The sequence below is a fragment of the Tamandua tetradactyla genome, chromosome 11 (assembly GCF_023851605.1).
Source record: "Tamandua tetradactyla isolate mTamTet1 chromosome 11, mTamTet1.pri, whole genome shotgun sequence".
In the NCBI taxonomy this organism is placed as follows: Eukaryota; Metazoa; Chordata; class Mammalia; order Pilosa; family Myrmecophagidae; genus Tamandua; species Tamandua tetradactyla.
In genome coordinates this window covers 72874158-72887622 of record NC_135337.1, presented here as the reverse complement: position 1 = coordinate 72887622, position 13465 = coordinate 72874158, and the positions used below count along the sequence as shown (strand labels likewise).

General features: G+C 39.5%; 1 long non-coding RNA gene across 1 annotated transcript; it reads right to left on the bottom strand.

Annotated features, from left to right (window-relative positions):
• Window positions 1–10863: 10863 nt before the first annotated feature.
• Window positions 10864–12557, bottom strand: LOC143650278 (uncharacterized). The gene is made up of 3 exons (XR_013159496.1): window positions 12461–12557; window positions 11805–11993; window positions 10864–11019 (listed from the first exon to the last, which is right to left on the bottom strand). It is a non-coding gene; the product is annotated as an uncharacterized LOC143650278 (long non-coding RNA).
• Between the last annotated feature and the right edge of the window lie 908 nt (window positions 12558–13465).

Genomic DNA, 13465 nt, shown 5'->3' with positions numbered 1-13465 from the left:
TTTTCCCAGCATCATTTGTTGAATATACTATTGTTTCCCATTAATGGACATGGCACCCTAGTCAAAACTCAACTGACCATAAATGTGTGGTTTATTTCAGAACTCTGATTTCAATTTCTTATTCTTTGCATTTGTCCTTATGCCAGTACCACATTTTGATCATCGTAGCTTTGTGATAACTTTTAAAATTGTTAAGTTGGAATCCTCCAACTCTGTTTTTCTTTTTAAAGGTGGTTTTGGCTATTCAGGGCCCCTAACACTTCTGAATGCGTTTGATGATTGTATTTTCCATTTCTCTAGGGAAGGCTATTGGAATTTTGATTAGGATTGCTTTGAGTCTGTAAATATTCTTTGTATAATTGTCTTCTTAACAAAATTTAGTCTTCCAATATGTGTAAATAAAATACCCTTCTTTCATTTAGGTCTTCCCTGATTTCTTTTAGCTTTGTTTTATGGATTTCCATATATAAGTTCTTTACATCCTTGGTTAAATTTGTTCCCAGGTATTTGATACTTGTAGTTCTTGTAAACGGAAATTTTTTCTTGATTTCCTTTTCAGATTATGATTTTTGCATGCTGATGGTATATCCCACAGCTCTGCTGAATGTATTTATTTACTCTAGTGCTTTGTTGTGAGTTTATAAGGATTTTCTATATAAACTATTATATCATCTGCAAACAGAGAATGTTTTACTTCTTACTTTCCAATTTGGATGTCTTTTATTTCTTTTTATTGTCTATTTTCTCTGGCTATAAATCTAGGAAAACGTTCAGTAACAGTGATGATAGCAGGTATCCTTGTCTTGTGCCTAATCATAGAAGGAAATTTTTCAGAATTTCACCACTGAGTATGATGCTAGCTCTGGGTTTTTTATATATGCCTTTAATTATATTAGGAAATTTCCTTCTATTCCTAGTTCTCTAAATGTTTCTGTCAAGAAAAGGTGCTGGACTTTTTCCAAAGCCTTTTCTGTGATAATTTAGATAGTCATGATTTTTCTTTTCTCTTTCTTTTTATTAATGTAGGGTATTACATTAATTGATATTCCTATGTTGACCCACCCTTGCATATCTGCGATAAATACTCCTTGAGCACAGTGTATGATTTTTAATGTGCAATTGGGTTCAATTTGCTAGTATTTTCTTGAGGAGTTTTCGTCTACATTTATAAGGCCTGTTGGTTATTTCCTTTACTTATGATATATTTATCATGCATTGGTATTACTGTGATTAGGGTCTCAAAGAATGAGTAGAAACCCTGCCACCTTTTCAAATTTTTGGTAGAGTTTGAGGAATATTGGTGTTCATTCTTCTTGGACTGCTCGGTAAAATTCACCCGTGAAGCCATCTGTTCCTGGGCTTTTCTTTGTTGGGAGGTTTTTATTGCTGGTTGAATCTCTAATTATTGGTCTGTTGAGATTTTCTGTTTACACTTGATTCAGTGGAAGCACTTTGTATGCATTTGGGCTTGTCCACTTCATCTTGGTTAGCTATTCTGATGTATAGTTGTTCATAGCATACCATTATAACCTTTCCCATATCTGCAGGGTAGTAGTTCCCTCCCTTTTCTTTCTAATTTTAGCATTTGCATCCTCTGTCTTTTTTCTTTATCAGTCTAGTTAAAGGTTTATTGATTTTGTTGATCTTTTCAAAGTACCAACTTTGGTTTCACTGATGCCTTCTATTGTTTTTATTCTCAATTTTTAAAATTTTTAATTATTTTTTCATTTTTTGTTGATATATATACAGATCATGTCATCATCCAAAGCGTACAATCAGTGGTTCACGATATCAATCTATAGCTGTGCATTTATCACCACAATCAGCTTTTTTATCTTTTTGTGGAAATAATATATATACAAGAGAGCAATAAATTTCAAAGCACATTGGAACAATTAGTCGTAGAACAAATTTCAGAATTTGGTATGGGTCAAAGTTCCACAATTTGAGGTTTTTATTTCTAGCTACTCCAAGATACTGGAGACTAAAAGAACTATCAATATAATGGTTCAGCAATCATACTTGTTTGTCAAACGCTGCCTTCTCTGTATAACTCCACCATCACCTTGGATCTTTCTCCCACTCTTTAGGGTATTTGGGCTATGCCCATTCTAACTTTTTCATGGTGGAAGGGCTGTCAATAATATGTGGTAGGGGAATGGAACTAGTTGATGTTCTGGAGAGACTGGCTCCTCTGCATTTCAGGACTTATCTGGTCCAGGGACCCATCTGGAGTTTGTAGGTTTCTGGAAAGTTACCCTAGTGCATGGAACTTTTATAGAATCTTATATAATGCCTTAGGCATTCTTTAGTATTGACAGGAATGGTTTTGGTTGATAGCCTCAATTTCTTTTGTCTTTTATAATAGTTGTTATTTCTTACATTCTGCTTTCTCTAGCTTACTTTGCTCTTCTTTTTCTAGATACTCCATTTGAGAGTTTGAGTTTCTGATTTGAGGTCTGTCTTCTTTTTAATGTATGCCTTTAGTGCTATAAATTTCCCTATCTGCATTGCCTTTGTACATCCCATAATCAAGTATGTTGCTTCCATTTTCATTTGTCTCAAAAGATTTCCTAATTTTCCTTGTGTTATCTTCTTTGATCCATTGGTTGTGTATGAGTACATTGTTTAATTTCCACCTATTTGTGAATTTTCCAGTTTTCCCTCTGTTACTGATTTCTAGCTTCATTCCATTTTATTCAGAGAAGATAAATTGCATGACTTGACTATTTTTAGGTTTACTGAGACTCATTTTGTGTTCTAACATGTTGCCTGCCCTGGAGAATGGTCCAGGACATTAGAGAAGAATGTGCATTTTGCTGGCACTGGAGCTGTGTCTGTGGTACCTGTTAGGCCTACTTGCTTTAGAGTATTATTTGAACCATCTATTTCCTTTTGATCTTCTGTTAGATGTTCTATTATTGAAAGTGGTTTATTGAAGTCTCTTAATATTAAGGGAGAACTGTCAATTTCTCCCTTCAAATCTGACAAATATTTGTTTTATTTTAGGGTTCTGCTGTCAGGGGCTCTTTGGTTTGCTGAAGCTGCAAGAATGCAATGTACAGAGATAGGCTGGCTTTATAAAGGGAACATATTATGCTACAAGTTTATAATTCTAAGGCCAGAAAAATGTCCAGATGCAGGCATCCAGGAAAAGACAACTTCACTCAAGAAAGGCTGATGTCTGTCATATGGGGAAAACACATGCCTGGGATCTGATAATCCTTGTTCCGGGTTCCGTTGCTTCCAGCTTCCGATGCCAGGGGTTTCTTCTCTAAGTATCTGTGGCCTTCACTCATCTCCTCAGGATACAACCCTGGTTCTGGCTTGTCAGCATCTCATGGGAAGGCACATGGTGACGTCTGCCGGGCTCTGCCCATGCCTAGGCATCTAATCTCTCTGTCGGCACTCTAAGCATCTCCAAACATGCATGGGTCTCAGCTCTGAAGTGACAGTTCTCTAAGTGTCTGTAGCTGAGGTTCCTCCAAAATGTTTCCTCTTTTAAAGGATGCTGGTAAACTAATCAAGTCCCACCTTGAATGGGCAAAGTCACACCTCCATCTAATCAGAAGATCACATCCACAGTTGGTTATATGTCACATCTCCTTGGAAACAATCCAAACTTTCCACCCTAAACATAGGGCTGCCCCACAAAATTGGATCAGGATTAAAGCATGGCTTTTCTGAGGTACATAATAGTTTCAAACCCACACAGGGGCATATATATTTGATCATTATGTCCTCTGGCTAAATTGACCCCTTTCTCAGTGTATAGTGACTTTTGTCCCTCATAACATTGTTCTATTTTAAAGTCTGTTTTATCTGATATTAGTAGAACTGTCCCAGCTCTTTTTTGATTGCTACTCACATGATATAAATTTTTCTATTATTTCTCTTTCAACTTACTTGTGCTTTTGAAATTTAGGTGAATCCCTTGTAAACAGCATATAGTTTAGTCATGCTTTTTAATTCATTCTGCTAAGCTTAGCTTTTTTAATGGAGAGTTTAATCCCTTTACATTTAAGTAACTACTTCTAATGCCTAACTTAATTTTACCATTTTGCTATTTAGGATTTGTCAATCTTATATCATTTTTGCCCCTCAAATCTTCTATTAATGCCTATCCTAATACTTATTTGGTTTTTGTATTGTACCATTTTGAGCTCCTTTTCATTTCCTTCCGTATTTATTTTTCATGTATTTTCTTTGTGTTTATCATTGATCATAAATTTTGCATCCTAAATCTATAACTACCACATTTCATGATACTAACAACGTCAGGGGGATACACAAACACTGTTCTCAGACCCCTCACTTCCCTCACTACTTTATTGTGATTGCTATAAATTACGTCTTCTGTATTGCATGCCAAGAACCATAGATTTGTCACTACTTTTTATACACTTGCATTTTAGAAATTGTAAGAAGCGAAAGTGGAGTTAAATACCAAAATCTGAACACAATCACCCAGGCGTTCATCATCCCCCATATGGCCACCCAGACTGGACGTCTTTGCTTCTTGATGCCACTTCCATCCACTGTCAAGTCCTTTACTTTCCATCCAAAGAATTCCCCTTAGCATTGTCTGTAGCTCAGTTCTAGTGGCACTGACGCCCTCAGAGTTTGTTTACCCAGTGATGACTTAATCTTCCTCTCAGTTTTGAAAGATAGTCTTACAGCATAAAATTCTTGGCTGGCAATTGTTTTCTTTCAGCACTTTAAAGGGTTAAATCTGGAATTTAGTTCCTGAGTTGTCTGTTCCTTAAGTTTGTATCCAGCTAGTGATATGACAGATTTCCTTGAGGGCAGGTAACTAACTAAAACTAATGCGCCAAAGCACAAATCACCTTTCAGAGTCTGCGAATTGGCTCTATATTGGCTCGAGCTCTCCTGCGCAGTTCAGCTATTCTATGAACGACACCAGCCCACGTTGAAGGTGAAGTGCAGTCTCGTCTGCATTTTTCTGAGCCTGCACTTTGTCCCCCTTTTTGTAAGTCAAATGTTCTCTCTGCTCCCAATGAAACAGACTTTTAGTCCTCTCGTTGCTCTATTGTATGACTTAAATCAGGTAATCTTTTGCCTCAGACCACTTTGACTTAACCGTTTCTTACACTGCTTTACCTGTCCATGAGCTGCTTCTACCTGCAGGCCAAGCTCTGGGTAGGGCCAGAGTGGAGTTTCCTGGTTCAGTCTTGCAGCCACGACTGGATGATTTGGAACTGACAAACAGGCACAGAGGTGTGTGCTCTTGGGCTATCCTGCTCCCTCTAGAATAGGGTCAGGGAACCCCCAGGGAGTGGGGGGCAGGCTGCTCCACACCACTCCCAAGAGGGGACCATGAGCTGCTCCCAGTTTTTAATGGTGCACTTGCCCAGTTACTGCAAACTTTTAACTGTTTTCCAGAGTTCTGAGGAGGATGGCTCTGTCACTCTTTGCTACTTGTTCAAGAACTCTGTGGGATGTTGGCACCCTGAAGCATCTTATAACGCCATTGTGGTTGACCAGAAGGTTTGTCCACATACATTATTTTGACTCATATCTTATGGTATCAAAGGCATATAAATGCATTGAAATCTTGATTATTTATTAAAATCATCTTCAATATGTTTTATTTTTAACTATTTGCCTTCCAGGTAAAATATTTCTTGATGCATATCATAAATTCTCATGTTTTCATGCTCCAGCTGTTGTAACAATTTAGGAAATAAGGCACAATTCTAAATCTTTCAGATTTCCAAATCACTCATTTATACACCTACACTAAAAAGAAAAGTCTTCTCTATCTCATGGACTGATGTGGGTTATTTTCCACCAATTTACCTGACATAATGAAGATAATTCTGAAGCAGTTTCATGTTCACTTGGAAACCAAGCAATATGTGCTCAGTAGCTGGATACGTCTTGTGTTAGAGGAAAAATGGAAATTAAAGGCATATTTTGTGTCTTATCTTACTTTTGGTTGCCATGTACTTACAAAAAAATGATAACATTTATTTTAAGGCCTTAATATTTGTTGTTTGAGCTAAAATGTTCTAATCATCATTTCAGAAAATGAATGTTTTGTTTTTGCATGAGCAGGCACTGAGAATCGAACCCAGGTCTCCGGCGTGGCAGGCGAGAATTCTGCTACTGAGCCACCATCACACCACCCTCATTTCAGAAAATGGACAAAGAAAAAGCAAATCATGCTTCACTGTTAATCTGTATCTTGTTATTATAATGCCTGTCAGCTTTCTAAGTAAAATTCTGATGTAATCCCTGCTGGTGATACCATATTCATCACATGTACAACGATTCCTCGAGGCATTTGGCACATGATTGATATTTTTCTACCATTTAATTTGAATCACACTCCTTTTTTTTTTTTTAATAAAGCCCCTACATGGTAAGGTCTTAGGTTTCCTTGGTGTTTTTGAAATGCTACTCCATGATGATGATACAGTTTTCCATCATTACCATTGATTTTTCCACAATAAGGATTCTAATGTGCTGGTAAAAACCCTGAATATGCTGGATCCATTCTCAATGATTTACTCTTCTATAAATCAGAAGAAAGTAGATTAACTTTGAGCTCAGAAACCATGTCTCTGCTTTGGTCTTCTCAATGCCTGGTTTTTCTAAGCATGTGATTAATGCTTCTTAATAAATGAATAGTTAAAAGAATGAAGGAAGATGTGAATGGATTATTTTAGATATAGAAAATGAGGTAATGAATTGCTTTAAATTGCTGTTTAAACACTAGCAATAAGGGGTGCACGGGTGGTTCAGTGGTAGAATCACTGCCTCTCATGTGGGAGACCCAGGTTCGATTCCTGGACCATGCAACCCTTCCTCCCCCCCCCCCCCAAATAAAACAACTAGCAATAGACATTAAACATATTTTAGGGAAGACTTTCCCTTTGAAATTTAAAAGTAAAACTGTTTTATGCCCTCCTTAGGTATGAGCAAGCAGGAAAACAGTTATTAACTTTACTAACTGAATGACAAAAACTTCCCACATCTCCAAGTTATCAATAGCAGATATGTTTGCTGGCTTTCTGATAAATATTGTTGAGCATGTTTTCACTTTACTATATAAATTTTAAGGAAAGACAGTTATTGTTTTATTTTATGTATGATCCATCACACTATCCACAAATAAAATGAAGAATAAGGAGTATTCCTGCCAAGTCGTTATTTCACTAGAAAATCCCTTGACTCTGATCATGAAATCTTGAAATAATATCCGCACATGTATTTCCATTATAAAATAATGAGATGGAAAAATTAACATCCTTTCCCACCAAATTAAATTTGAATACAATGTAATTTGTGATCACCAAAGAACAAAACAAGACAAGGGCAATTAATTACATCGTGAATGAGCAGAAAAAAGTTTGAGTGGAAACATATACAATGGTTTTAGGAAATGTTAAAAAGTAAAAGAAAGCTCTTTGGCTGACATCTGGTTTAAGTAAAATTTAGTCTGACTCAGAATATTAATTTTTAAGTACTATCTAAATGAGTTCAGGTTTACGTTCTTACATTATTTCTTCAATTATTATGAGACTTTAAAATGTGAAGTACATTCTTAGGCTCCCCCTGTGTGCATTTAAGCAGACTATTTAGCAAACTTACATGAGAGCTTAACATATCATGTTGTCTCATGGGTTTAAGAAAAATGTATTAAGTTACTGCAAATACCACTTACTAGGGCATTCTTGATGCTATATTCTATGGAATGCATTTGAGGAATGGCAGATATTGTGGAAGATTGATTAAAATATGAATGCCATGCAAATACAGTTTTTAAACATGTTACAACCTATTGAGTTTCAGTAAATGCAGGCATTGGGGTGGGAGGTAGTAAGACAGTGGACAGGTTCCTAAAACAACATTGATGTTATGTAATTTTTACCCAGAAATATGGTAAAGGCTTGGGATTAGGCTAACAGGCTTGAGAGAATGGGTGCTTCTAAATAATTTATCAGTTTCAAGGTAAATGTTATTTAACTTTTTAAGATTCTGGGCTCTGGACCAATTAATTTCCTTTCATTAAAAATGGTGGGTTCATTTCCTGTATTTGTTAATATCTTGTTATACATTTGCTAGATGAAGTCCATCTAAAAAACTCCTGAAGATCATACAATGAAGACTAAATAAGAACTACTCTCTAAATAGAGCATGTTTTGAAGAATCTATGCAAATTCAAAGTAAATCAAAATACCCAGAGATGCCTGAGATGAAAATAAAATACTGCCTTTTTACCTTTCAGGTCACATTTTTAAATCCAAATTAGGATAAAAATCACCCCAAAGTAATTTAAATGAATATACCTGTGGTAGCGAAATGGCTGCATTTCTTTACAGAGCAGTGGGCATTAAGGAGAACAGATAATTTGGGCAAATTAGATGTCTCTGTGCTGTACTTATTTCAGAGCAATCACTTGTTGACATTATTATCCATTTTGCATTTATAATTTCACAAGTTTTTTAGTAATGTCTGCGTTATTTTAATTGAAGGTTATGGAAAACAAGGAGAATTTAGGAAGCAAAGGCAGTTCAAAACCACTGCCTCTCTCGTTTGTATAGCGGAATCGGTGTCTTCCAGTTGAGTGGACACAGAAGCTCTGCACATATGGCCTCAGAGGAACACCTGCTTCCTTGGAATCCATGTGGATTAGAACTTAGTTTGGATTTTTTAAGTAGGGGAAAATATTTAGCGTATTTTAAAGCACAATGCAGACTGAAGAGCAGATAAAACCAGGGACACATGGTGACTGGAAGCTGGTAAAGGAATCCAGGCCAGAGCATGCAGACGGATGCTTTGGATTCTGAGCTAGGAAATAATGGACAAGGAGCATGTTTGGGTGGAAAGCTTTGGAGCTGTTAATTTTAAGTTCCCTGAACTGTATCCAAAGGGAAAAGCCCAATAGACCTTTTTATATATTAAGCTTGAAACTCAATATAAAGGAGCTACCAGCTATGGCCATTAGATTAGTTAGATTCTTAGGGAGTCGTGAATAGAGAAAAGAGAAGAAACCCAAATACAGTACTCCTCAAGGATACCCACATGTAGTGGATAAGCAGAGGAAAGGAAAAAAGAAAGACTGAAAAAGGACAAGAGAAGTAGGAAGAAATGCAGGAGGAGTAATGACTCCAAAGCCCAGCAAAGAGGATATTTCAGAAAGAAGGCCCAGGTCACCTGCCCAGGTGCTGCCCAGAGGTCAACAGCCATGACCAAATAGTCTTGAAAACGAGAAAGTCATTCATGACTATTGCAAAGCAATAACGGAAGAAATAAACCACGCTGACTTGAACTGAAAGGTAAAGGGGACGTGAGTAGAAATTAGTTAATTCTTTCAAGCCACTTGGTTGCAAAAATGATGACTCGTATGAAGAGGAATAAAAATAGAGGGGAGATCGTGATGTTTTCTAAAGATAGGAGTAAGAGCAATTTTACAGAGTGATAATAGATATCAAGAGAAAAAAGCCTGAAGAGACAGAGGGGAGGATGTAATTCGAAGAATCAAGTCTCACAGAGTGCTGGGCACTCAGAGTTCACACACTCACCCAGGCACAAACATTTATTCAGTCAACAGGCAGTGGCTATGAGCCAGACGCTCATCTCAGGGCCTAATAAACCAGACCTGCTCTGTGTCTTTGTGGAGCTCCAGTACTTGCAGGGGAGGTCGGCTGTGATCCTGTTGCACCGGGACTAGGATGAAGGAAGAGCAGATGTTAGCACAGCTTATGCCGTGTGGAGTGGAAAACGCTAGGCTATGCCACAAGCCGTACTTGCACTGCAGGCTGAATAAAAGTGCACGTGAAATGAAAACGAGGTGGGATGCGTTATCCTCTAGGATGTTTACCAAAGCCACAGATCTTTTGACCTGATTAGTCTTTATTTATAGAGATTTCCAAACACATCCTCCTCCCAGCGGTGCTTGCCTGCTGCGCTGTGGGTGGTGGCAGAGCACGGGCTCTAGGGAACCAGGGGAGACTGTCGTTTGTTTTTAACAACGGCGTGTTTTAAGGGGGCACCTTTGACAAATTTCCAACTGCTATTTCATACCGATGTTTAATACTTAAGTTACTGTGCTCTTTTCTGTTATGTATCTGATTTTCAAGGATTGCTTTTGTGCACTATCAAAAAATACATTTGAACTTAGCCTTAAAAAGCCAATTTTTAATAAATTGGATAAGGAGCAATTGAATATGCATAGATGTATCAGCAAGCAGCAGAGGTGAGTCTCGTCTTTCACCACCACTCGTTGGGCTGCTGAGAAAGGGTGTCGAGCAGGGATGAGCGGAAATAACTGTGCAGCATTTCTGAGGGTCCAGGTTCGTTTCTGACCCACACCTCCCACCTCCGGAGCATTCACACGCTTTTCTTGAGGATTCGGATGTCCTAAATAGAAAGCGGTGTTGGGGAATGGACCCCAGAAGGACAAATAGTGGCTTTTTTTAAAGGGTGTTTCATGGGTTTCCCCTCAGAATCGCCCTTCATTTCGATGTGAGAGTCAGCCAGCATGGAGGAGACCACACGATGGCATTCCTGCACGTGCTCAGCTGCTTTCGCTTTGTCCTAAAAATAAAAGCCCACCCTCAGCACACAAATGCAAAAATCATGAAGCTGGAATTGATTTTATTTCAAAACTGTAAAGCAGTCCTAAACTGCTGGGGAAATGGCTTGGCACTGCTGTCCTCTGCAGTAGCAACATTTAGTTTTTTCTTTCCGTTTTGTTTACTATTTCTTCCTCTGAGAAAATGCCCACATATAACTAAAAAGGGAAGTTGAGTTAGAACATGTATCACTGAGAAATCAAAGTGCCACAGACAGAACATATGTGAGGATATTGAGAGCCATTTTGGACAAGTTTGAGTGAAAATACACAGTCTCAGCGCATGGCAGTGCTGCTTTTTTATTTTTATGTTTTTATTTGCAGCAAAGTCATGTGGCTGACAGGATGGAAGCACATGCGTTTCTGATGTTCTTTTCTGGCAGGTGGAACTTTCACTCAGGAATGCTCAGCCTGCACTGGGTGGAGGGATAGAAATGTTATTTTAGAATTAAGATAATAAACGTTAGCTTAAATTATGAAGATCTAATACTCAAATGCATTCCAACGTTAACGGAAATTGTATTCTATGAAGTATATACTATGTGGTGGTATGGATTTATACAAAGCTATGAAACTGTAACCATAAACATTCAAATCCGTTCAGTTAAAAGTCCTGTCCCAATATAGCCATCATTATTTATCACTATTCTTAGCTCTTAAAGTTAGGCTTATTCTGCACAGGGATTGGGGAAGAAAATAAAGGATGGAACAAGAAAGAAGGGTGAAGTGTTACTTTGGAATTCAGTTTTGAGAGAATGTACCAGAGCAGAGTTTCCCATGATTGGCTAATATTATAGTCTTAGAAAAATCACTGAAATTCCTGAATCCCAGGTAGCTCATAAGAAAAAATTCACATAATAAATCACGGCTTCCTAGGATTGTATTAGGTTTAGGAAATCATGGATATAAGTATCTTAGGCAGTGCCGAGTGCAGAGTCGGTAACTAACAAATGACAGTTATTCTTACATACTATTTTTGAAAGGCATAATGATTATTGATTGGAAATAATAACAACTAGGTATTCTAATAAGAGACCGATATGTACACAGATATAACAAATGGAGCAGAAACAAATCAGTTATTCAGGGAGGCTAATTTGGTCGTCGTAAAATAGTAAGAAATGAAGCTGGGTAGATGGAAAGTGGCTGTTGGATTTTCTTGAACTGTATGGAGAAGGAGTTTACATGCCATTTAACACACCTGCGATGTCCTCTTCTGTTGTTCCCTGGAGTCCCCAGCACTTAGTTACTCTGAGCACTGATTTTCACCTTTGTCCATCACACAAGCAGTCAGCCCTCCACCAGCTCATTCGGTCCCATTTGTACACATATCCTGCCACGCTTATGATGTGGGTTTCCACACAGATCGACACACTGGGGCTGGTAAACACTTCGAATGAATTTCAGAAAAGCATTTTAAAAATCAAACTAGCTCTACTGATCGGAAATCCCATTTCAAACCAAACTCCAAGAAAACTTCCAGAATAAAAACTCTCAGTACAGAATGGAAAAGTATCAGCTTAAATTAATCTTAAGAAACAAAACAGAACATGAGTCTGGCTATTCTTGCACTGGTAGCCTAAGCACCATAGCCGTCCTAAATGAAAAACTTACAACAGGATATGTTTTCCCTGAGACATTCTATTTATAATTACGCAAAGCCAAAGCAAAATGGTTAGATACTTATCTTCATTACCCTCATTACTGACCGCATGTAAACTCAAACGAAAGCCCAAAGGAAATCGGTAAATATGAACTCGGTTACACAAGTCCTTGCCCAAAAGCTTTACAAGAAAAGCAGGCGCGCTCATTTCCAGTCCCGGAACCCACGGTAAATAAAGGGAAACGGCGACCCACCTCCCGCAGGCTGCGGCCTCAGCTCCTAGATTAAGGTGGGCTTCCAGCCATCACCCCTGAGCTTCCCGGATGCGGCGCCCCTTCCCCAGCGGAAGGGTCTGGGGCCGACAGGGGCGGGGGCTGGGGGCGGGGCTGGGGCAGGGCCGGGGGTGGGGCTTGGGCTTGGACGGGCTGGGGGCGGAGCAAGGTGGGGTTGGAGACCAGCCCACGGGTTCCAAAGGCATGGGGGGGCTCCGCCATGGCCGTGGCTCTGAGGTTCCAGAGCACTTCACCCACCGCAGGGAGAGTGTTAGCAGAGGCCCCTCCAGGTGAGCCTTGCCAGGGATGTGAACCAGACTTGTGCACGGGCAGCTTGTGAGCCAGTGGTGACCTGGAGAGGCTGCCTTAGTGGATGGCTGCAGGGAACGTGGTCTCTGCTTACGGTCCCCGCGAGTTTAGTTCAGCTGCAGGGCCCTGAGAGCCTGCCCTTTACCTGTGCACAGGTAAGAAGCTGGGGCTTCACAGGTGAGCATGATGCAGTTATTGTTACAGAGACCAGCAGCCGTGAGGAAGAGCGAACACAGGACACGAGTGGGGTGCAACAAAGCACGCTTCACGTGAGTGCGACACAGACCACGGAGGCACGCTTCACGGGTGTGACACAGGCCATGGAGAAGAGCTGTCTGTTCTGAGAAAGCGCCAGGGACTCAAGAGAGGGAGCACGTTTATGCAGGTTCCTGAGAAGTGCAGGAATGTGCTGGAAGGACCTGTGGGCATCAGGGGACTGGCCGCAAGAAGAATGCACGGCCAGTGAGGCCAAGTACATCGGGGTTGGGCTGCAGCAAATACCTGGGAGTGGGCAGAGCAGTGTCTGAAGGGAGGCAGACTAGAAATACACCAGGAACATGTGGTCTGCTACGGAGTCTTGATAATTCAGGCTCCGATTATTATGTTGTCCTGTAAGTAATGGGGAGCTACCAGCATCTCTTAACTGAAATTGGCATCAGAGCTCTGGATGGCAGAAAC